The sequence below is a fragment of the Pseudorca crassidens genome, chromosome 17, assembly GCF_039906515.1.
Source record: "Pseudorca crassidens isolate mPseCra1 chromosome 17, mPseCra1.hap1, whole genome shotgun sequence".
NCBI lineage: Eukaryota > Metazoa > Chordata > Mammalia > Artiodactyla > Delphinidae > Pseudorca > Pseudorca crassidens.
Genome location: NC_090312.1, coordinates 36,910,705 through 36,935,602, shown reverse-complemented (window position 1 = coordinate 36,935,602; position 24,898 = coordinate 36,910,705). Strand labels below are relative to the sequence as shown.

Here is a 24,898-nt window from a genome sequence, read left to right as displayed (position 1 = left end):
CACATCCCAGGTCAGGTCCAAGTCCCCGGGATGGCCTTCGAGTCTGGGTTCTTGGCTTTGCACAGGAAAGCATTCGAGGGTGAGCCATAGGAAAGAGAAAGAAGGTTTATTCAGGGAGAAACACACTCCACAGACAGAGCGTGGGCCATCTCGGAAGGTGAGAGAGGCAAGAAGCCAAGAAACCGGGGGTATGGGGGTTGTCGGTTTTTATAGGGCCGGGTAATTTACCCTAATTAGGCTTATGCGTAGGAGGTTTGGCGGGTTGGGGATTTCTGGGAATTGGGCCCCACCCATTTGTTGGCCTTCCCTGGTTGGCCTCAGAACTGTCACGGTGCCTGCAGGTGTGTCATTTAGCGTGCTGACGTATTACAATGGGCGTATACTGAGGCTCAACGTCTAGTGGAGGTCGACTTGTCCGCCATTTTGGACCTAGTTCGTTCCAACCAGCTTATGTTGTGTCGTCTGGCTATGTCATTCTTTTAAAGGTTGTGCCCTGCCCCCTTCCTGTCTCACTCTCAGGCACCATTTTCCCACAACCTCTTTACAAAGCATATGATATTAATAAATTTACTTCTTACCTATCACTTTGCGTCTTGCTGAATTCCTTCTGTGCCGAGCCATAAAGAACCTGAGCTTCATTAAGTCCTGCGACAAGTTGTGCGGTTTCAGTCGGAAGACTGTGTTCGAGTCCCATCTGCAGTGCAGCTTTCACTGAGGCTGCAACCACAGCCACAAAACAAAGGGAGGGATTACTCCTTTTTGACTACAGTCACTAGAGAGTGGATTCACCTGGTATTTCTACCGTCTCCACCACTGCAAGGTGTGCTTTCCACCCTTTTGTGGCTAAAAGCTTCTGTTAACTAACAGGGAGGGGCAGTTGATTGTCTCTGATATAATTCCAGTAGTTTCTTCCTGCAGAAAATCTAGAGTTTTTGCCCCAGTAGAGGATTCTGCTAAAGGCCTGCTCACCTGGGCCTGGTAATGAAACAGGAGGGAAGGGGGCAGGGCAGAACTTTTTTTTTTTTTCTCTCGCGATACGCGGGCCTCTCGCTGCTGTGGCCTCTCCCGTTGCGGAGCACGGGCTCCGGAAGTGCAGGCCCAGCGGCCATGGCCCACGAGCCCAGCCGCTCCGAGGCATGTGGGATCTTCCCGGACCGGGGCATGAACCCGTGTCCCCTGCATCGGCAGGCGGACTCTCAACCACTGCGCCACCAGGGAAGCCCCAGGGCAGAACTTTTAAAACAAGCCATTGTGGATACGACATAAACTGGTTAGAACCAATTAGCCCGAAGATGGCAGAAGGTTCAACTTCCTGTGGACCTTGAGCCTCATTATACCCTCATTAGCTTATGCTGAACGACACACCCACCAGCAGCACGACAGTTCAGAGGTCGACCATAAAGGCCAAAAAATGGGCAGAGGCCTGATTCCTGGAAATCCCCGCCCCTTCCCTGAAATAGTTGGAATAATCCTCCCACTCATTAACCTATGAAATTACCCAGCCCGTTAAAACGAAACACGCCATATTTCAGGGCTGGTCTTGCCTTTTGAAGCAGACTGCATTCTGTCTATGGACTGCGTATCTCTCTAAATAAATCCTCTTCTTACCTATCACTTTGCCTCTCACTGAATTCCTTCTGCACTGAGACATAAAGAACCTGGGCCTCATTAACTCCTGAGACCAGGTGTGCGATTTCAATGAAAAGACAGTGTGTTCCAGGGAGATCAGCTCCGTGCTTTGTGACCACCTAGAGGAGTGGGATAGGGAGCGTGGGAGGGAGACGCAAGAGGGAGGGGATATGGGGATATATGTATATGTATAGCTGATTCACTTTGTTATACAGCAGAAACTAACACACCATTGTAAAGCAATTACACTCCAATAAAGATGTTAACAAATTAAAAAAAACAAAAAAGACAGTGTGTTCAAGTCCCAGCCCATGGGTTCAAGTCCCAGTCTGGGTTTTGGCTGGGTTCGAGTGCCATCTGAGTTGTGTGGTTTCAGCAATAGCTACCCGAGCGGAGGTAGAAATCTCGGCGAGCTCATCAAAGGGGGCTCTCTGGAGGAGGCGGGCAGAAAGGGACAGATCAGGAATTCCAGGCTGGGAAAAACAGCACGAAAGAGGATTCTGAGGTGGGAGTGACCCTCATTACCTGTGCAGGCTCCAAGGTCAGGCAGCACACACAGGAGGCCCCTGGCTGTGGGGCAGGAAGAGGACAGTAACAGGCGGTTTGGGGCTAGAACTAATCCCCCTGCAGACTGAGGAGGGGGAGGAGGGTGGCTTCTAGCGATGTCCACGCCCTCAGGTGTCCGCTTGCAGTCCTGGCGCTGGCTCCCCTGAGGGCCGGCCTGGGGGAGGGGCAGCATCGGGAGGTTCTCACGGGGAATTCAGGCACAGATACACGCAGGCGGCAGTCAGTCGAGGTGGAGAGGGCGGAACCTGGAAAGGTGGGGTGTGGTTACCAAAGTCACGCACCGAAGAGTGCCAGCAAGTTCTTAAGCCCTGAGACAGTGAGGGATGGGTGTCAGGACGAGCAGAGGTCAGTCAGCGGATTAGCGGCAAAGGCAGGCCCCGGCTGGGATGCACTCACACTTGGAACAATAAGAAAGAGAAAAGGGGGCTTCCCTGGTGGCGCAGTGGTTGAGAGTCTGCCTGCCGATGCAGGGGACACGGGTTCGTGCCCCGGTCCGGGAAGATCCCACATGCCGCGGAGCGGCTGGGCCCGTGAGCCATGGCCGCTGGGCCTGCGCGTCCGGAGCCTGTGCTCCGCAACGGGAGAGGCCACAACAGTGAGAGGCCTGCGTATCACAAAAACAAAAAGAAAAAAGAAAAAAAGAGAAAGAGAAAAGGGAGCCTAAGGTGACAAAAAAAATTGGTGAGTGTCGCCTAAGGCAGATGGCTACCTCCAGCTGGACAAATTCCCATGGACCACTATAGTTTCTGGAGGCCCCACATTGGATCCTCCCTTCGCTCCTCCCCCACCTCTAAGCCAAAAGTGCACATTATTCCACAGGACACCCAATAAATATCCAGTGCTCCCCTAAATTGACTTCTCTGGTACCTTGGTAGAGGAGGAACCAGCCTCAGCTGGAATGGGGGTGGAGGTGTCAAGGCCTGTAACCCCAAGTCTGGTCCAGTTTTCCATTAACAGTATCATTAAGGCAAATGTGTCTGAATGGGAGCCTGAGAACTTATCCAAAGGTTAATATCACAAGACTGATGCTGAGCTCGAAGCTGTGAAATGCATTTGTGCTCAGGGAAGATGTTTGCAGATGTTTGGTTTTTATTTCCCCTGGAGCTGGTACACATCAGTGAGGCCTGGGGATAATGAATAACAGCACAGACAATAAATTTTAAAGCAAACAAAGTAAAAACTCCAAGAATGCTAATGCGGACCAGTGCTGTGATATGGCGTGTGTTACTGAGACAGCAATGGTGAGTGAGCAGATTCTATTATCTGCTCCTTAGAAGCCGTAGGTGGCCAACTCTTCATTGTCTTAGTTCCTAGGTTGTAAAATTTTCAATGTGTCACATTGCAAGGGTGGCACATGGGGCGAGAGCAGGAAGGCAAGGGAGGGTGGATTGGAATGGGGGAAGAGGAACGGTGTCTGTGGCGGGGCTGTGGGCTTTCCACCAAAACGCATCTCTCGCTCCCTCTTGCTGGGTGAGAGCCGGGCAATATTTCCCAGCCCCTCCTGCAGGTGGGGCGGCCATAAGACTGACTTCCAGGCAATGCAGTGTGCGGAGCTTTAGAGACAGCAGCATGATTCCTTTATGTTCTTGTTTCCCTTTCACGGGCTCAAGGGCCCTCGGGGATGATGGAGCCGCAGCTGGAAGGACCCTGGGTCACTGAATCGCCATGTGGCTTAGAGCCACCTGTTGACCTGGAATATAGCTCTGGGATGCTATTTGATCTAGAAATACACTTCTGTCGTATTTGAGTCCATGCATTTGGTCATCTAGTTGTTGGGCGGTTCAGCCTCCCCTAACTAAAGCAGGGCCAATCAGCATGCCCACCACAGGAATTCTGCAATGGGAGGGAGGGTCACAGAAACGTTGCTTTTCATGAGAGCTCACTCCTAGGGCTTCCGGGGAAAAGACGTAGGGGACACTGGGGCTGGGGATCAAGACCCGGGACACCAGAAGCAGGACCCCTGAGCAAAGCAGGGGATGGTGGGCTGTCCCTCTCCTGAGCGGGCAGGAGGGTCTCAGTGAGCAGGGCTCTTCTTGGGCCACACCTGGGGCAGTAGGAGGAGAAACTTTGAGTGTGACAGTCATTCAAAATGCTCTCTGGAAATTAGGGTCCATTTCTTCATTGGAAGGACCCAGAGGTTAAACAAACCAGCCAAACAAATTAAACGCAGCTGGCTTCCTTTGAGGAGTTTAGTAAGAATGAAAACCCGAGGAAGAGCTGTCAGCTTACAGTGACTGCAGTATCAATGGCTCAATGTGCCAGGGGCTCCTCTATAAATTGGTCCCCCAAGGGCACCACTGGAGAACGAGAACACAGAGACCCTCAATGGGTCAGGAGCAGCTGGCCCCAGTGGGGCCCCAAGGGACCGTGTGTAAAGGACCCTGACAGCAGCAGAACCTCGTGAGAAAGGCCTGAGACTCAGGGGCTCGGAAATCCGAGAGACATGCCCTTGAGGTTGAACTCATGCCGTTGATCATGCCCTTGATTGTCTCCTCTAAGACTGTGAGCCGGGGAAGTAAAGAGGACATTTAAAAACATGTTAAATCAGTATGTGAATGACGTTGCAATGATGCTCATGCGTACATATATCTGTAAAGACTGACTCCCCTGGAAAGACATTTTCAAACTGGAGGAAAAAACAAGATAGTTTTCTCCAAAATATTCATTCAATAAATATTTACTTAGGCATTACAAAGACAAACAAGGCCTACCTCCTGCCCCGTTGAGCTAGTAAAAAACGAGTGTGATTTTCCAAAGTAGAGGTATGTGTATCAAGAAGACGAAGGAGCAATTCAATAAGAAAACAGCATTCAGGAAAGAGAAAGAAATGAAATATATTAAAATTCAAGAACCTAATAATGTGTGTACAATGAGTTCAGTTATATTCCAGAATTATGCCAAAACTTTACTGTAAATCCTATTGACTTTCTAAACGATTTAGCTTGACATAAATGGCATCTTTGTGTACACTCAGCAGAAGCTGAATTTTAACTGCTTGTAAAAGCCGTACAATTCCTTCCCTGTCCTGGAGAAGGTGCGAACCAGGCCTTGGCATGGAACCCCAGCTTGGTGGGTCTGAGAGCAGATTTGTCTGTGTCCCCGGAGAGTGGGGAAGGACAGAGAGTCTGAGAGGTGGGGACAGGAGAGAGGATGGAGAGCTATACCTTTGTACGTGAGAAATCTCCTGCTCCTACTGAAAGAATTGCAAATCCCCAGAACAACTTAAGGACTCCCATTAAAACACATAATATCCAAAGTAAAATTAAGTTTAAAATACTATTTACAAAGCTAAACATACTCTTACCATACAACCCAGCAATTGTTCTCCTTGAAAACTTAACTTTCATATAAAAACCTGTACACTGATGTTTATAACAGCTTTATTTATAATTGCCCAAACCTGGAAGCAGCCAATATGTCCTGCAGTAGGTGGATAAACTGTGGTACCTCTAGACAAAGGAATAGTATTCGGTGATAAAAGAAATGAGCTATCTAACCATGAAAAGACATGGAGGAACCTTAAATGCATATTACTAAGTGAAAGAAGCCAACCTAAAAAGGCTACATGTTGTATAATTCCAACTATTACAGGTGACATTCTAGAAAAAGTGAAATTATGGAGACAATAAAAAGATCAGTGGTTGCCAGGGATTGGGGCAGGAGGTGAGAGGTGGGGGACTGGAGGAGAGGGAGGGATAAACAGCTAGAACACAGGGGATTTGGGGGGGCAGTGCAACTATTCTGTACAGTACTGTAGTGATGGATACATATCATTATGCATTTGTCCATGCCATAGAATGTACTACATCAAGAGTGAACCTTAATGTAAACTCTGGACTTTAGTTAATAGTAATGTATCAATATTGGGAATTCCCTGGCGGTCCAGTGGTTAGGACACCACACTTTCACTGCCGAGGGCCTGGGCTCGATTCCTGGTCAGGGAACTAAGATCCCACAAGCTGTGTGGCATGGCCAAAAAAAAAAAAAAATAATGTATCAATACTGTTTCATCATTTATAACAAATGTGGCACACTAATGCAAGGTGCTAATGATAGGGGAAACTAGGGCAAGGCGGAAGGATACGGCAGAGCTCTGTATTTGCTGCTAAGGTTGTTTAGTCCTCGGTCCTCTAATTTCAGCTTCCAAGGTGTCCATCTAATAGTTCGAGTGGCTAATCCATGGCTGTCAGTGCAGCTGACAGCAGTCATCCTGATTATTTCATTTGAGCTGAGGGGGAGTTATCCCTAGTCGGCACTGACTGGCAGGGAGGCAGTGGGAAGCCAGCCCCGGAATTCTGACCTGCCAGGAGAGCCAGGAGGGTTTGCATCCTGGAGCTTGGCCCACTCAGTGGCCTGCACCCTGGCCGTGGGTTCCTCAGCCCCCTGGCCCTTGCCTCCCCCGGTAGGAGACGAGTGAAGAGAAGCAGGGCTGACAAGGGAGGCTGGATGGTGCAGTGGGGAAGCTCACAGGCTCCGGGGGCAGCCGACCTGGGCTGGAGTCCCAGGTCTCCTCTTACTCACCTGTGAAATGGGGCAATAATAGTACTTACTTTATGGGGCTCATGGAGGGAACAAGTGAGATGTTAGTTATAGGACAATAAGCACAAAGCCTGGCATGTTAAGAAAAGTTTAATGCATGTTTTATTTATTAAAATTTTATTTTAGTATTGATTATAATCATTATAATCAAAAGCATAATTATTATAATAATTAGTATTGTTATTATACTTCCTTCCTCATGGGTTTTGGCAAGAAATACATCAAAGGACAGAATATGTACACTATAAATACCTGCTAGAGGTTGGAGCAGGCTTTACATACAAGAAACGGCAGCTTTATGATTACAATGTTATTTTGTTGACAGTTGTGACATAGCAAAGGACAAATACAGATGCTCGAAAAACCCATGGGTAAATTCCTGCTGAGCTCTAATCATGAACGATGCAGTTCTAAAAAGAAAAAATGTCCTCCGTTAAAACACTTACTAGAAAATTCCATTTGGCTTTGCATTCTATTATTTGGCCCTGATGGGCAACCAGGTTACATTTCCAGAGCCAGTGCCCTGAGGTACAGTCACCTCCCTCCCCGGCCCGCTTCCACACTCGCTCCAGTGGGAGCATCTTTTATGAGGCGACAGAACAGGACTTCATAGATACGCAGCCCCAAACATAGATGCACTGCCGGGTCTGCGGGAGAGAGGTGGCTGCTTTTAGTCTTCATGACAGGGGCCCGGCAGGCCGTCAAAGCCCAGGCAGGGCCTCCAGGGTGACCAGCTGTCCTGGCCCTTAGCAGACATGGCCTCCTGCAGACTCTTGCTGGGAGCAGAAGTGACCTCTAGCCTCTGGGCAGCTGGGCCCGGTGTCCTCGATATTTCTGGCTATGGACTGTTGGGGTGCAGGAAGCAGAATGGGGGTTGCCCGAGAATAACTTCCTGCTGCTGTGGAGGGCTGCCTGCATGCCCTGGGGCCCTTTTCAAAAACCTGGTCCAAGAGTGATAACAGGAGGGAGAGAGACTCTGGCCTCAGACAGAAGCTGTCCAGTGGTACGTGCACAATAAACATCTCTGGATTTTTCCATCCGGGCAATGCAGGGGGCCCCAGTGTGTGATCTGCGAGCCACGCACTGGCTTGGCTTGTACTGTGAACAAACTCTGTGACTGGTCCACCATGTACTTTGCACTTCTGTGGCCGTGATGAAGATTTGCAAAGAACTCTCATGGGGAAAACAGCTCCCACCCAAGGGGAACACAGGGGTACACTGATTTGCATTGTGCAGATAATACCAAGGTCCTTTCCCATCCCCAGCACTTTTGTGACTCTCTGGTGAGCAAAGAGAAGCAAGGGGTTCTTAGTTGGCCTGGGAGAGGACAAAGACCAGGTCTGTTTAGAGGCACCACTTCTCTGAATGTCCCTCCCCTGGGGACTGTTCTGGGAACTGTGTGACATGAGCTAAACATAAAAGTCATGGCTAAAGTTTAGGGTGTTTATAACGTGCCAGGAGCCACAGCAACCTCTGCAGTAGAGATTAGCAGAGTTAATATTTAGCAGGTGTGCCTGTACTGACTGGCATTCATTTAATAGGTTAGTGCCAAAGCTGGCTATTAAGTGTTTTCACAAGCAGCCCTGGGTACTAGCACTGGTCCCCATTTTACAGATTAGGAAATTGAGGTGGACAGAGGGTAGCAGACTTGAGATCAGACAGCTTGTCCATGCAGAGCTCTGATGCAAAGTCAGGCTATCTGAGTACAGACCTTGGTGCTCCGCCCTTGTGTCCACTGCTTCCAAGCCCCAGAGTAAATACCTGGATCAGCGTGCTGTGTTCCTTGCAGAGACAAGCCTCCCAAACCCCTGCACCCATGCACGGAGCAGCAGAGTGGGGTCAGTGAGGCACAGCTCACTGTCCTGTGCAGAAATCCCACAGGGGTGGTGGGAGCAGGGCTTCAGAAGCACCAACTCTTCAACAAGAAAAGACCACCAGGCCTAAGGAGGAAGAGAGATACTTCTGGGAAGGAGGGAACCAAGTGAAATGAGGCAAGAGGGTTGCCAGGCCCAAGGCTTGTCCTCTTGGGAAAAAAGTCAAGTCTTTGAATCATCTTCCTCTAGGGTCTTGAAGCTGGGATTTCTCCGACACATTCCTCTACATGCTTATTATGTGCAGAGCGCTATGTTAAGTATTTTGCATGTATTATCTCATTTAACCCTAAAACAACTCAGCATGGGTGACTTACTACTACTGTGCCCATTTTATAGATCAGGAAAGTGAGGCTGAGAGACGTTAAAGGACACACCAGATCTGACTGCTGTATAAGCCCACGATGCCTGTAATCATTACTCTATACTGGCCCCCTTTTAGGGATTTCAAAACTAGTGCATGACGCGGTCTGTTGTTTTCATACATACATATTCTACATTTCCTCGGCACCTGCTATGAACCAGGAACATCTGTTCTTTTATTCAACTGATTTGTTAAGCCTTATTACATGCCAAGCCAGGTACTGGGCAGTCACTGGTGAAGCTCAGCAGTGGTCCCTACCTCACAGGTCTTTCAGTGTTGGATGAGGCAGGTGGAAGGAGGGCGGAGGAAGGGGGAGAAGGCAGTGGGAAAACTGGTTCACACAGTTGAGAGTTTCCTGTGAGCCAGACACTGTGCTGGGTGCTAAGTGATATGTCATTTCACCCTCTCAGTAGACTGTCGGGTAGATTATTCTTTTTTTTTTCCATTGAATTATAGTTGATTTACAATATTGTTAGTTTCAGGTGTACAGCACAGTGATTCAGTAGTTTTGCAGATCAAACTCCCTTATAAGTTATTACAAGATAGATAATGGCTATAGTTCCTTGTGCTGTACAGTACATCTTTGTTTCTTACCTATTTTATACATAGTAGTTTGTATCTGTTAATCCCATACCCCTAATTTGTCCCTCTCACCTTCCCTCTCCCCTTTGGTAACCACAAGTTTGTTTTCTGTATCTGTGAGTCTGTTCTGCTTTGCATATACATTCGTTTGTATCTTTTTTTAGATTCTACATGTAAGTGATGTCATGCAGTATTTGTTTTCTCTGACATTTCACTAAGCATAATATTCTCTAGGTATATCCACGTTGCTGCAAATGGCAGTATTTCTTCTTTTTTTTCTGGCTGAGTATTATTCCATTGTGTATATATATACCACAGCTTCTGAATCCAATCATCTGTTGATGCGCACTTGGGTTGCTTCCATGTCTTGGTTATCGTAAACAGTGCTGCTATGAACATTGGGGTGCGTGTAATGTTTCGAATTAGTGTTTTTGTTTTTTCCAGATACGTATCTAGGAGTGGGATTGCTGGATCATATGCTAGTTCTATATTTAGTTTGTTCAGGAACTTCCACACTGTTTTCCATAGTGGCTGCACCAATTTCCATTCCTACCAACAGTGTACGAGGGTTCCGTTAGACTATTCTTATTGTCTCCATTTCATAGATGAGCAAATGGACTTGGAAAAGTTCAGTACTTTGCCCCAAGTCTCACAGCCAGAACACAATGGAGCTGGGTTTTGAACTCAGACATCTGACTCCAAAGCGTGTGCTTTTTATTTGCTGCTTTATATTCCCTGCTTTTCACATGTATTACAGCCCCCAACCTGCAGGGGGCCATTATCAGCCCCACGGAACTGATAGGGAAACCCAGCCTCAGAGGGGAAAGCGGGTGGCCCAAGGTCTCTCTGGCTGGAGCAGGGGTCTGAACCCAGGGATTCTGGTGCCAAGTCCAGGGCGTGCTCCTTACTCCGCATGGCCTCTCTGTGACACAAACCTGGGGCCAGGAACCAGGAGGTAGGGGCTCCCTCACCCTCCTGGCTGGGCTTCTTCCAAGCACTGGTGAAACGAATGTTGTGCGGCTGGACACTGTTTGGCTAATGTGTTTAGGGCTGGCACCCAAGCATCTCCTGAAGCGCTGTAGGAAGCCAGGCTGGTGGAGAGTGCCGGCCTGAGGAGCATGCGCAGGGCTGGGTGTCCAGGGAAGCCCTCCACCAAAAAAGGGGACTGGAAACCTTTGTGCTCTTTCTCCTGTACTGCACATTCCAGAGCCATACCCTGTGATTTTCACCATTTCTGTATGCGAAGAAAGAGGCTGCTGATTCACAGCAAAAGGAAACAGCATCGGTTCTGAAACTTCCTGTTTATCTGGTATCTGCAACGATATCTGTGTTATGCAAATATCCTTACTCCTGAAAAATGCAGGCGTGTACACACACACACACACACACACACACACACACAGACCCTCTGCTCGGCCCTGTGCACTGGGTCTCCTCCGTACCCAGTAAATTGAAAAATGATTCCATTAACATGGTAGCCAGGGTACTGGGGGAACCTGCTGTAGGAATTTATGATCATTAAAATAGCAGCTTTTGCATTTTGTTCAGAGCTTAGCAGATGTTCCTACCAGGTAAGCCCTTGCTCTGGCTCCTGGCCCAGTGCTAGCTTGGTTTCTACCTGGCAGAGCCTGGGAGTTAGGGATCCCTTATGAGGGAAGCAGATGTGTGAAGGGATCTCATACAGGCTTTGGGCTCCACTCCAGCCCAGGAACTCCGTTTCCTCACGGCCCAGCTTTTTCCTGCTGGGCTCCTGGAATGTGTGCAGCCCACTCCCAAGCCCACAGTGAGTCAAGATAATGACAGAGGTTGAAGATTTTCTGTTGGTTCATTGTGATCTTTTTCAGGTCTTTCTTTCTCTCAAAATAAGTTCAGGTCTGAGCCTAAGACAGCAACTTGCTGAGATGGTCTGTGCTCCCAGGGAGGGATGACCTCTGACTCAGGCCCGAGACGCAGCCTGTGCCGCCAGCTGCTGGCTGCCTCTGCACCGGGACACTTTTTAAAACGCTGAATGTAAGCTTCAGTTTTAATAGGTGAAAGTGAAAATGACATGTGACTTCCAGAAAATTTTCAGAGATTCAAAAGATTTGTTCTTTGTAATGAGTTAAATAGCACTCTTCAAACGGCTGAATGCTTTTCTCATACTCACAGTTGCCTGAATTAGGGGAAACAGATATAAATTGCTGCAAGAGAAAATCTGGTTAGCTATAAATTAAAAAGAAATTTATTTTCACTCTACTCTCTTCCTGCCCCCACCCAGAACCCTCACCTGGGCAGTGGGAGGGTGGCCTTTCCTTCCCCCCGTTTAGAAAGTAATGAAGCTGAGGTTCCAGGGAGAGCGTGTGTCACTGGCTCAGAGCTGGATCCTCAGGCTCTAGGCCAGTGCTCACCCCAGTACAAAAGGGAGTGGCCCCATGGCGGGAGTGTGGGCTGGGGCAGGTCAAACAGACTGCACTACTTGGTTCTGCTATTGACCAGCTGTGTGACCTTGCGAAGCCTCAGTTTCCTCACCTGTAGAATGGGGTTATCATGGGGATGACAGGACGCATATGGATATAAAATATGCCTGGGGCTGGTCCGGGACCTGGTGCCCAGGTCAGGGTCGATCAGGGAGGTGTCATGATGACGACCTGCTATGGAGATGCCCATTGCTCTTTTTTTTTGTTTTTTCGGTACGCAGGCCTCTCACTGTTGTTGCCTCTCCCGTTGCGGAGCACAGGCTCTGGACGCGCAGGCCCAGCGGCCATGGCTCACGGGCCCAGCTGCTCTGCGGCATGTGGGATCTTCCCGGACCAGGGCACGAACCCGTGTCCCCTGCATCGGCAGGCAGACTCTCAACCACTGCGCCACCAGGGAAGCCCGCCCATTGCTCTTTATTAGGGACTCAGTCACTGCAACAGGTCACATGGGACCAGAAAGATCTTCAAAGAATGTCTCTAAAATCTGTCTTTGAGGCAGAAGTTTGCCTCAAAGCCTGCTCTTGCTTTAGGGATGCTTTTAGGGAGAAAAAGCGTGGGAGGAATAGTGAAAAATTTTGTGAGAAAGATTCTCTCCACCCCTTGAGAGGGGCCAGTGTCGGTTTTTACACTTATCCGTGAACTTGACCTGCTGTTGTCTTTGCCGGCTCAGGCTCTGAGGAAATGAGAGGTCAGCCTGTACTTCTCCACACCTGCAGATATGAGACAGGTCCAGAGAAAAATGGAAACAAATGCTCTAGTGCCTAACCCCCGTGAGGCAACCAAAGACCCAGATTCAGCCCATCGGCCACAGAGCACTCACTGTGCACCTGCTGAATGCCTGGTGTGCTGTCGAGCACTGTCACCCTAGAATAACAGCTGTGTCCTTACTGCACACCAGATACCGGGCTGGGTGCTTCGCCAACGGGGTTTCATTTAACCCTCCCAGGAGCCTCTCAAGTAGGCATTAGTGTCCTCACTTCTCAGGGAGGCACAGGCACAGGGAAGTTAATTTCCTTGCCCAAGGCCACACTGCAGCAGGTTGGACTTGAACACAGGCCTGTCAGCTGCAGTCTGTGCTCGCCAGCTCCACTGTGTAGTAGTGTAACACACACCCTCCAGCCTGTAGGAATTAAGAAGCAGGAGATGAAACACACAGCCCCCAACTCTGAAATAAGGATACAGAGGCCAAAGAGCCCAGAGGAGAACACAAAGGACAAGGAGGAGGTGGAGTGGGGATGGGATGGGAGCGTCTCTGGGGAATAGAAGGCAGGGCCAGGAAGGAAGGTGGAGAAAGTGAGAGCGTGCACACCTTGAGACTGGACTCTGCCCTGCGGCACGGGGCCTCATCAGAGGCCTCTTCTGGTCCCCCTGGAACGGAGGACAGAGCCCTGGGAGGAGGCTGGGCCCTTGGAGTGTGTGTCACCTGTGGGTTCCTGGCTCTGGGGAGGCCCTGATGCTCTGGCAAGTTCTCTCTGCTCCTTCTGACTCCTGCACCGTCTTCAGTGTTGGCTGGCGGTCACCTTGGGGGCCGAGTGTTATCTGGACAGCTCCCAAGCGGATGGGCCAGGCGTCTGTCCCCGGGACACTGGCGTGTAAAGCAGGTCTTTCTCGTCAGTGGAGCCAGGTAGGTTGGGTTGGAGCAGGGACGCTGCAGAGGAAAGAGGGAGGGGGACAGGGTTTGGGGTGAAGCCCTGGACCTTAGAGGGGTGAGGGTCAGAGAGGTGGGGGGATGGGCAGAGCCCCGACCTGCGCGGAACCTAGCATGGCTGCCTCAGCAGGGGTCAAGGCCCAGCCTGAAAGCAAAAGCACAACCTAAAAGTTGAGAATTATGTTTTATTTGGCAGACACAACTGAGGACTTAAGCCTGGAAGACAGCCTCTCTGGATAGCCCCGAGGAACTGCTCCCAAGGGGTAAGGGAGGGGCCAGGGTATACAGGAGTTTTTGCAGAGTTTTTGCAACAAAAACTAGGTAGTCAGAACACCAAGAGATTACTGTTAATTAGAGAAAACCAGACATCTCAAGTTAATGAATGTAGCGCTTTCCTAATGTATGCGAAGCTGCAAGAGTCTGGGCTCACTGAAATCGTGCCTTTGATGTGCACCTTAGTGATCTAGGGCCGGTATCCTGCTTTTCTCCATCGTGAATCCCCTCAGGGTGCACAGCTGGGGGCGGCTGGCGGATGTGACAAGGCAACATTTTCACACACACCTGAACGGCTGTAGGACCCCCCCACCCCCCACCCCACCCCACCACGGACACCATCCTGGCGGCTGCGCTGAGGCTCTGGCCACGCCCCTTCGCAGGCTGCAGATGTTGGGGGGGTGTTGCCGAGCAGGAGAGGGAAAACACCTCTCAAGGGAGACTCCTGACTTGCCCCCACCTGTTCTCCCTCCCATCTGCGTGTCTCAAGCAGCCGGGGCCATAATTCTAGGGGTCAGGTTCTACTCCTCTCCCATACCCGACCCATTCAGCACAATCTTGTCCCACCCGCCTCCAAACGGTCCCTTGATCTACCAGGTTTCCTCCAGCGCCACGTCCAGTGGTCTTATCCAAGGGCCGTTTTCTTTGCCTCAGCCACTGCCATGGCTGCCCACCTTGACCCTCGCCCCCATTTCCACCTTGGCTTTTTCCAAGCCATTCTGCCCAAAAGAGCTAGAGGAGCAGTGATAAACACAAACCAAATCACTTTTGCCCTTGCTTCACCAGCTTCCCAAGGAGGGAAAGACAAACTCCCCATGTGGCCCCGGGGATCCTCCCTGGCGGCCCCTTCCTGTGCTATGCATTCATTCACTCTCTCATTCATTCATCCAAGACACGCTCACTGAAGGCCCATTACGTACTGTTTTTAGACCTTGGGGGCAGTGACAAAATAGACAAAAACCCTCATCTCTTAGAAGGAAGTTTTAGAGCGGGGATATAGCGCAGGGACAGGAACTAGGGAGTCAGGGGCTGGGGGTGGGTGCCGGGGAAGGCGGTATCGAGAAGGTGACATTTGGACAAAGACCTGAAGGAAGTGAGGACTGAGTCACGGGCATGTGTAGGCGGAAACTCCTTCCTGCAGAAAGAAGTTGTGCCCCAAAGCGGGAACACACACGGATGCTTGGGGTATTTTTAAGGAACACCCCATCTCCTGTTGGTCACTGTCAGATTATTTTAATCACAGCGTTTCCGTAATTTACGAGGGTATATTTTTTAGATTATTCTGGGTCTCCCTCAGTAAGCTGTCAGCCCTCTACCGTCTGTGATGTGTCTCTCTTGTTGACACCTGAATCATTCATATGACATCATGAGCACGGTGTCTCGAAGGCATTCAGTAAACTTCTGTTAAATGAGGCAATAAACTTGGCAACTGGCACTACAAAGGGACACGGGTGAGGAGTCCCTTTCTGGGCTTCCGAAAAATGACTGGGGACACTCTGAAGGGAGTGGAGTTCTACCTGAGCTGGTGGTAACATGTGTGGTAGAGGTGGGGTGCGTCACTGTGAGTGGGCATTACTAGGACACCACTGTGTATGTAGACGGCTGACCTTCGGGATGCCCACTCTTATGCTGGTTTATGAAATAAAAAAGAAGGCATGCTTCCTTCTCCTCAGCTCCAATACCTTGTTTCCAGCTGTCTTCTTCCCACTGCTCATCCTCCCTAAGGATGGGCTAGAGCAGAACAACTCTTCCCCTAGATCTCCTTTCCGGTTCCAACAGCTCTCCCACCTGTGGCGGCGGGGGGAGTTGCAACTTGTATATTTACACCCCTCCCGCTCTTCCGGCGAGTGGTATGGAAAACCTGAGAAGCAAATTCTACTTTGCAAGAATTTCTTGCTGACCCTGGAGACAGGCTTATTCTTCTTTAATGTGAAGATTCTGGCCAACCAGTAGCAGGAATGTTAAATATTGATAAGGAGGAGAAGATAAAATCTCGTCACCCTCCAGGCCCTAGAATTTCCCCATTCCAGAGCCCAGGCTTCCCTTTCTGAGAGAGTGACTGCCAGTGCCAACTCTATACCCAATTTCCCCTTTTGCCTTACTGAAAGTTCCTGACTGGGGAGGGGCAGCCACACACCCAGCTAAAATACTATATTTCCCAATTCTCTTGAAACTAGGGACAGCCAATGAGGTATAAATGCAAGGGGTTGGGTGGGGCTTCCTAAAAACCTCTTTAAGGGAGATGGGAAATGTCTCCCCACCCTCCCCTCCCCTGTTTCTGCCCCAGAACACTAATGTGATAGCTGGAGCTCTAGCAACCATATTGGACTATGAGGCAACTTTGAAAAAGGAAGCCACAAACAAAAACACTGGCTCTCAGTCTCTGAAGTCGAGAAAGAAAAAAGCAGCCCCTGACATCTGAAAACTGGTCTGACACTTTCAGCTAGGCCTTAGTTTTGTTAGAACCTGGTCTAGATGTTTTTTAAAAAAAAAATTATTTATTTTATTTATTTATCTTTGGCTGTGTTGGGCTTTCATTGCTGTGCGCAGGCTTTCTCTAGTTGCGGCAAGCAAGGGCTACTCTTCGTTGCAGCATGTGGGCTTTTCATTGCAGTGGCTTCTCTTATTGCGGAGCACAGGCTCTAGGCATGCGGGCTTCACTAGTTGTGGCACGTGGGCTCAGTAGTTGTGGCTTGCGGGTTCTAGAGTGTAGGCTCAGTAGCTGTGGCGTATGGGCTTAGTTGCTCCGTGGCATGTGGGATCTTCCCGGACCAGAGCTTGAACCTGTGTCCCCTGCATTGTCAGGCAGATTCTTAGCCACTGCACCACCAGGGAAGTCCCTAGATGTCTCTTGTTAGATATAAACCATCTCACAGAACACCAATGTCAAACAAGGTCATCCTGTGACTGTAATAAAGTGAGTCAAATGGACCACTTCATAATTTTATCCAAACACAGACAGAAACAACCACTAAATACTGAAGATCTCCCTCTCCTGGCTAATATGAATGACAGCTGCTTCTTTGCCACTTGTAACTTTAGCTTTGATCTGGTCTGCCCTCCTTACAGATAAAACTAAGATACTTGACCATAGAATTGCCCTGTTTCCTGACAGCACCCAATCCAGAGCAAACCTCTGCTCTCTTGGACCCACCCCAAATTCCCCTAACCAAAGCCCAAGTTCCCAGGGTGAGCCATCTGGGGACTTGGGCTGCAGTAAGTGATTAGGCCAACCTGTTCAACTACAGCTATTCAAGTAAATCACTTGGGGATTAGTTACAAGGCAGACTGTGGTTCCGAGCTATAGAGGAGGCCACATCTGTGTTTCTAACCCGTTCCCAGCAATGCCGACGCTGTTGGGCATCAGGCCATGCTTTGAGTAGCAACGCAGTCAAGGACAGTGGATTCTAATGGCAGAAGTACTTGAGTTTGACCACAGGGCCCCTCTGTGAACCCTGGACTGCTTTCTAGAGAAAATATGCCTGTATTTCAATTAAGCCACTGCTATTTGGTTCTCTATTACTAGCAAGCCAATCCAATACCTGGTCCTTAGACGGACATGTGGTTCCCGCTACAGAAGCTATTGACGGGGCCTTGTGGTGGCTGGGCGTGTGCAGGAGCTCAGGGAACGGCTGACAAATGTGTTGCCTTTGAGGTGAAATTCTGAGCGGAGAACACGTCATTCCACTTAGTGGACTGGTTGAAAATCCTCAAACGGTCCCGTGCTAGCTCCACGTTGGGCTCTTGGGCTCAAGGACCAGAAACACGAGAGGTTCCAAACCGCCCTCCAGCTGAGGTTGTCTGGGCCTCGCCCCACCTTGTCCTCCAGCCCCATTTCTCACACCCCTCACCTAACAGCACCACGATGCTTCCTACCTCTTTGGCTTTGCTGTTCCACCAGCCACGGTGCCCTTCCCCCTCCCTTCACGTGGTCAACTGCTAACTCTTACTCAGCTCAGCCTCCCGACCCCCTGAGGCAGCCCGAGTGCCTTCCTCTGTGCTGCCAGGGAACCCTGCCTCGCTCGACCCTCACTTTCTCAGGTTACATGGCATTTATTTATTTTGTGTTCATCTTTCCATTGGTCATCAGCTCCTATAGGCCGGAACCATGTCTTATTCATCATCGCATCCCCTGAATAGTCCCCAACACTAAATAAATATGAAAGTGAACTGAAGGCTCCGATCTCCCACAGCCTGCCCCTTAACCTCTAACCGACTGGGCGAAGGTTAGAAAAGAGCAATGAAAGAAACCCTTCACTAATGTTTCCCCTTTTCAGCTTCTGTGAAACTGGGGGATCCCAGAGGCTTTAGGCGTGAAGCTCTAGGTCATACCCCCCTTGGAAACTTGGCCCCCAAGAAATCGTAGGCTTCTGAGAGACCACAGGTGCATGAGCTAGTGGTTTAGTAAATGACTCAGCCTGGAAGTTGGGACTCATCTACGTCTGGGCTTCTCATGCTTGAATCTGCTTATGAATCAACTGAACAGCAAATGCACTTTAGCCCCAGGTGAGTTTCACACGCTGAGACCTCAGCAGTGGCATCACCTGGCAGCTGCTCGGAAATACAAATTCTTGGAACCCACCCTGGGTCCTTCCGAATCAGAATCTCTAGGGGTGCGACCGAGGCATCGGGATAAAACTCCAGGTGATGAAACCCACGTTCCCGGGAACAATAAAAGGATGGTTAATTAGAGTTAATAGCTCTCACCTAAACAAGTGGGTTTACATTGTGATTGACTTACTTTCCAATCTTACAACAACTGAAGGGAAGCGGATAAAAATAGACTTTGAAAAACCACAGAAAGAGAGAAATGCTAATGACAATACCTGTATGATGATGATGATGATGATGATGACAATGGTAACAGCAGCATATACTGTGTGTGTGCTGGGGCTGTAACTATGTAAGTGTGTCTGGGGAAACCTTTGTAAGGAAATAAACTAAAATGCTCACAGTAGCTGGATTATGAGTAATTCTCCCCCTCTTCTGTAATTAAAAAAATAAATTTTTGTATTATTTGTATAATGGAAAGATACGTGTATTCAATTTAAAAACATGTTCTCACTTCCCACTCTAGGGGACAAAAGGGGCTGTGGGCTGGTGATGGTTCAGTAGCCTCATGGCACCTGAGCGTAAGCCTTTCTCAGTGTCGAAGGTGGGAGAGGGGCTTCTGCGGGCACAGGAGGTGGAAATGCCATTAGAGTATTTTTTGGAACAATTTTAGTGCAAGAGACAAAAGCCAAACTCAAACTGGACTGTGCCAAAATAAGTAGGAGAGAGAGAGAAGAAGAAGAATGAGGAGGACGAGGAAGGAAGGGAGGGAGGGAAGGAAAGGAGGGAGGGAGGGGAAGATGGAGAGGAACTTGCTTGGTTCTCTAATGAAAAGACCAGCTGCAGCCGGAGCTCCGAGGATGCTCTCAGGACTCTGCCCTCCTTTCGGCCTCCCTTCCCTCAGCATCAGCTCCACTCTCGGGCAGGCTGTGCCCTAACTCGAGTCTAGCGGTGCCTGCCGAAGTTGCCTCTGACTGGCCCAGCCTGGGCTCTGTGTCCACCCCTGGGGCCTGGGCCATGCACTGCTACAGAAGCACAGGAACAGAGAAGGTTGAAGAGCGCTGCTCCCCACGGAAAGCCGAAGCGCTGCTGTCAGAAGAAGGAGATGCAGAGCAGAAGCACCTTAGGTACCTGCTCCAATCAGCCAGGTTATTGGTGCTTGGGAGACTGGCTCCTAGGTATGTCCCAGGCATTTTTCAGACTTGGGCTGAGACTTTGGATAAGACCTAGAGTGGCTGCAGTCTTCCAAAAAGCACAGCTGCCCTCGGAGGCATGGGGGCAGTGGGGTGGATTCTTACCGAGGTTCACACTGCATTCGCTGTTCTCGGGAGGAAGTGGGAATTTCCACATGGTAAGTTCCCTTCCCTGCACAACGAATTACTATCTTGATGAGAAACCCGTGGGCCACTGGTTGAAAAGAGAGGTATTCTCTGAATGAGAGGGAATGTGCCACCTTTCTTTCAATGGTGACAGTGCTGGTGTCATGGCAGGGTGTGGATTGATTCATCTACAGATACATGCGTCTATGCAGACACCATACTGCTAGACTCTGCAAAACACATGCCTGGAGGTCATTTCTGCCGCCCAGGATATGTCACCTTTGTCCCCAGCACTCTCTCCACCACCCCTGCACCCTGCGGTGCCAGGCGTGTGGGCCTGGAGCTCCCCAGTTGGAACCAGAGGAGAGCTCTCTGAGGGCAGGGATTGCAGAGGCGGGGCTGGTAAGCTGGCTGTCCCTTGGACAGACCAAGGGCCTGTCCCGGGCCTCTCTCTCCCGGGCTGTCTCTTCCCTCACTGAGTTTCTAACCTGAGCCTCCAAGCTCATGCCCCTCTCATCCCCTGCCCTGGGGTGCTCAGATTTCCCTTTTCCCTGAGCCCCCAGCCAGAGCTCAGAGCCCTGGCCATTGTTCCCAGAGCTCCATCCTTCCAATGAGGGAAAAGAAGACACACAGGGCCCACTGTTCTGGATTCTGAGTTGGAGCCAAGGGGCTCCATCTGCTGTTTCCTTCTCCTAGAATTCTCCCTCACAGTCCCCTCCAGAGGGCTCCAGCTGCTACAGCTCCCCATGGCAGGTGTCCCGCTCTTTCCTACCCAAAGGAAAACACGGGCTCTTCCCCAGCCCTGGAATTCCCTGCTGCACTGCGCTCCTGTCGGCTCAGGAGCCTGGGAGAGAGGCCACCCGCTCCCACAGGCACCAAGGGCTTCTGCTGGATGACCAGACCTGACGCCTGGTCCCATGGAGTTCTCAGCAAGCGAGGGGTCATCTGGGCAAACTGCCCTGATTTCAGGTCGCCTGACCTCCAATAGAGCCTAAGGAAATTAACTATGGGTAAAAGTGAAATTATTATGAGCAATGGCAGAGACTCTAAGAGTGAAAAAATTTTTCAATGCTTACTGAAGAAGTCAAAGATACTCTTACAATATTTTGCTCACTACAGGATCATTTCTAGCAGCCTACAGATAGGCTGTTATTTTCCCCATCTTTTATAAAGAAAGCTTTCTCTTTAAATAAATGATTCAACAAATTATTAAATATTGGTAACTGATAATAAATAATAAATTAATTTAAAAAAGGAAAGTCTCTTCTACAAAAGAATTCCAAATAATACCTGTAGCTACTCCCCCCTCCAGGAGGTGGAGCTTAAATCCCCTCTCCTTGAGGGCGGGCTGCATTTAGTGACTGGCTTCCAAAGAGTAGAATATGGAAAGGGGAAAACAGTAACTTTATAGGAAAGAAACCTGGTGGACACCATCTTCACCAAGTGATGAAGGTAACATCACCACGTGGTTACCATGTACCCCCCGGTATGAGCTAATGAAAAGAGCACTTCACCCTGGGGTGTTCTTCCCGAAAACCCATAACCCCAGTTGAATCATAAGAAAACCTTAGACAAACTCAAAATGAGGGACCCTCTATAAAATACCTGACCGGTACTCTTTAAAACTGTCAGGGTCATGAAAAATAAGAGAAGACAGAGAAATGATCACAGATGGGAGAAGACTGAGACATGCTGACTAAATGCAATGTGGTGTCGAAGAGAAAAGGACATGGGTGATAAAATTGGTGAAATCCGATTAGAGTTTGTAGTTGGGCTATTAGTATCATACCAGTGTTAATTTCTTAGTTTTGACAAATATACCACGGCTTTGTAAGATGGTAACATTAGGGGAAGCTGGGCCAACAGTATACCAGAACTCTCTGTAAACAAACAAACCAAACTTCGTCTACAATTTAAAGACTGACAGTATCAAGTGTTTGGTAACTCTGTAGAGCAACTAGAACTCATACATCGCTGGTTAAACTGTAAAATTATGTAGTCATTTTGGAAAACATTTTGGTAATTTTTTAATAAAATTAAACATACATTATGACCCAGAAATTCTACTCCTAGATATCTATCCAAGAAAAGTGAAATTTATGTCTAAACTAAGACTTGTATACAAATGTTCATAGCCAAAACAATCATAATAGCCCAAAACTGGAAACAATGCAGATGTCCAACGAGTGAATGGTAATCAAGTGTGATATATCCATACAATGGAATACCACTTAACAATATAAAAGATGGAGCTATGTCTCAAAAATATGTTGAGCATATGAAGGTAGACACAGGAGTACCTCACGTGTGATTTAACATATGAAATTCTAGAAAAGGCAGAACTAATCTCAGTGACAAAAAGCAGATCAGTGGTGCTGGGGACGGGGGTAGTTACGGTGACAAGGACCATGAAGGGGCACGAGGGAATTTTGGGGGGGATGAACAAAGTGTTATATACCTTGCTTGTTGTGGTGGTCACATGGGTGTATATATTTGTCAAAACTCATTGAACTGTATACTTCAAATGTGTTACATGTAAATTATGCCTCAATATTTATTTTTTGGCCATGCTGCATGGCTCGCAGATCTTAGTTCCCCGACCAGACACTGAACCTGGGCCCCAGCAGTGAAGGCACCGAGTCCTAACCACTGGACCGCCAGGGAATTTGCCTAAAGTTGATTTTAAAAGCAGCTTTGTCTTGACCTCACTTACCCTGCCAGCTACCCTTCTGCAAGACTCCTGAGGGAGCTGTCTGTACTCACTGTCTCCAATTCTGTCCCACATATTCTATCTTAAGTCTACAGCAGTCAGGCTTTTGTTCCCGTCATGCCTTGGAAACTGCTCTCATCAAGAATGCAGTGACCTCCATGTTGTTAAATCCAATGGCCAAATCCCATTTCTCAGTCGCATCTTACTTGACCTGTCAGGAGCATTCTATACAGTTCTCACCTTCTTCCTTGAAGCACTTTCTTCCTTTGGCTTCCAGGACACAATAGTCTCTTGGTTTTCCTCCTAACTCACTACTCCTCAATCGCCTTTGCTGGTTCTCCTTACCTTCCCAACATCTTAATGTTGGAGTGCCTCGGAATACTCTTTTTTGTACTCACTTCTCAGATGACTTCATTGAGTCAAGGCTTTAAATTCCACCCATATGCTGGAAACTCTCAAATCTGTATCTCCAGCCCTGATCTCTTTCCCAAATTCTTGACTCATAATTCCAACTGCCTACTTGATATTTCTGTTTGGAGGTTGAACAGACATGTCAAATTCAACACGTTCAAAATTGAACTTCTGGTCTTCTCCCACAAACCTGCCCATGTTCAGCCTTTCTTATCTCTGTCGATGGCCCTGACATCTTACCATCTGCTCAAGTCAGAAGTCCCAGGAGGGCTTCCCTGGTGGCGCAGTGGCTGAGAGTCCGCCTGCTGATGCAGGGGACACGGGTTCGTGCCCTGGTCCAGGAAGATCCCACATGCCGCAGAGCGGCTGGGCCCATGAGCCATGGCCGCTGAGCCTGCACGTCGGAGCCTATGCTCCGCAACAGGAGAGGCCACAACAGTGAGAGGCCCGCGTACCACAAAAAAAAAAAAAAAAAAAAGTCCCAGGAGTCGGGACTTCCCTGGTGGCACAGTGGATAAAACTCCATGCTCGCAATGCAGGGGGCCTACGTTTGATCCCTGGTTAGGGAACTAGATCCCACATGCATGCCACAACTAAGAGTTCTCATGCCACAACAAAGGAGCCCACGTGCCACAACTAAGGAGCCTGCCTGCTGCAACTAAGACCCAGTGCAACCAAAAAAAAAAAAAAAAAAACCACAACCCAGGAGTCATCCTTGACTATTCTTTCTCCCATCGGCTCTACCTTGAAAACATTATTCTTCATTATCTTCATTGCTACTACCCTGGTCCAAGCACCATCATCTTTCACCTGGATTGTTGAAACAGACTCCTAACTAGCCCTCCTGCCTCTGCTCTTGCCCTCCTCCACTCTATTCCCAACACAGCAACCAGAGTGGCCCTGTTGAAATTTAAGTCAGAGCAATGCTATTCAAAACTCTATAATGATTTTCTCAGAAAAGCCAATGTCCTTGCAATGATCTGCAAGGCCCTACGTGATCTAGCCCCTCACCACCTTGTCCCTGTGATTTCATCTCCTCATACTCTCCCTCTTGCCATTCCTCCCCAGACACACTGGTCTTTTTGCTGTTTCCCGAACAATAGTGTCAGGTATATTCCTGCCCACCTGAGGGTCTTTGCTCTAGCTGTTCTGCCTGGATGCTCTAGTGGCCAACTTCCTTGCCTCCTTCAAATCTCTGCATACAGACTTGCTCAAAACTCACCTTCTCAAGGAGACCTACTCTGACCGTGAAATTGAATACTTCAACCTGCCCCATCCCGGCACTTATTTCCTTACCTTGCTCTATTTTTTCCTTTGTTTCCATAGCACTTATGACTTTCTAATAGACCCTTCGATCTGCTTATTTTGTTTACTTTTTATTGTCTGTCTACTCAAGGGCAGGAGTCTGTTTTGTTCACTGCTGTATCCCAAGTCCTAGAACAGTGCCTGGCACATAGAAGCTGCCCAGTAAGGACTTGTTGAGTAAATTAATGAAGTTTCTCCAGAAGGAGAAAACATCCCACTCCTGGCCTATCAACCCATATTTGACGAGGCTGGAACAAGAGACTACAGAGAAAAGATGAATCTGGGGGGATCCCACCCCATGTCAGGACTGCGAAAACTGGGGGAGGCTTTGGACTCCTGCTGATTTTGGTTGTGTCCTAAGGTCTCAGAGTAGGGCCTCTGGTTTGCTGGGCTGCAGCTGTGTTCTCACTTCCTAGGGTCATATCTCAAGGGAACCTTCCCCGGATGGGTGACATTTGTCTATAACTGCACTGTTCAAGTAATAGGAGCCACTAGCCCCATGTGGGTACTGAGCACGTGAAACGTGGCCGGTCCAGACCGAGGCGTGCTGGAAGGGTAAAATTTCAAAGACTTGGTACAAAAAAGAATGTAACATAACTCATTCATGCTTTTTAATATTGATTCCATCTTACTATTTTAGATGTATTGGGTTAAATATACTTTAAAAATTAAG

The 24,898-nt window shown here is 48.9% G+C and overlaps 1 long non-coding RNA gene across 1 annotated transcript; it reads right to left on the bottom strand.

The window, feature by feature from the left end:
• Nucleotides 1–4,857: 4,857 nt before the first annotated feature.
• Nucleotides 4,858–23,293, bottom strand: LOC137210028 (uncharacterized). The gene is made up of 2 exons (XR_010936240.1): nucleotides 18,512–23,293; nucleotides 4,858–13,656 (listed from the first exon to the last, which is right to left on the bottom strand). It is a non-coding gene; the product is annotated as an uncharacterized lncRNA (long non-coding RNA).
• Between the last annotated feature and the right edge of the window lie 1,605 nt (nucleotides 23,294–24,898).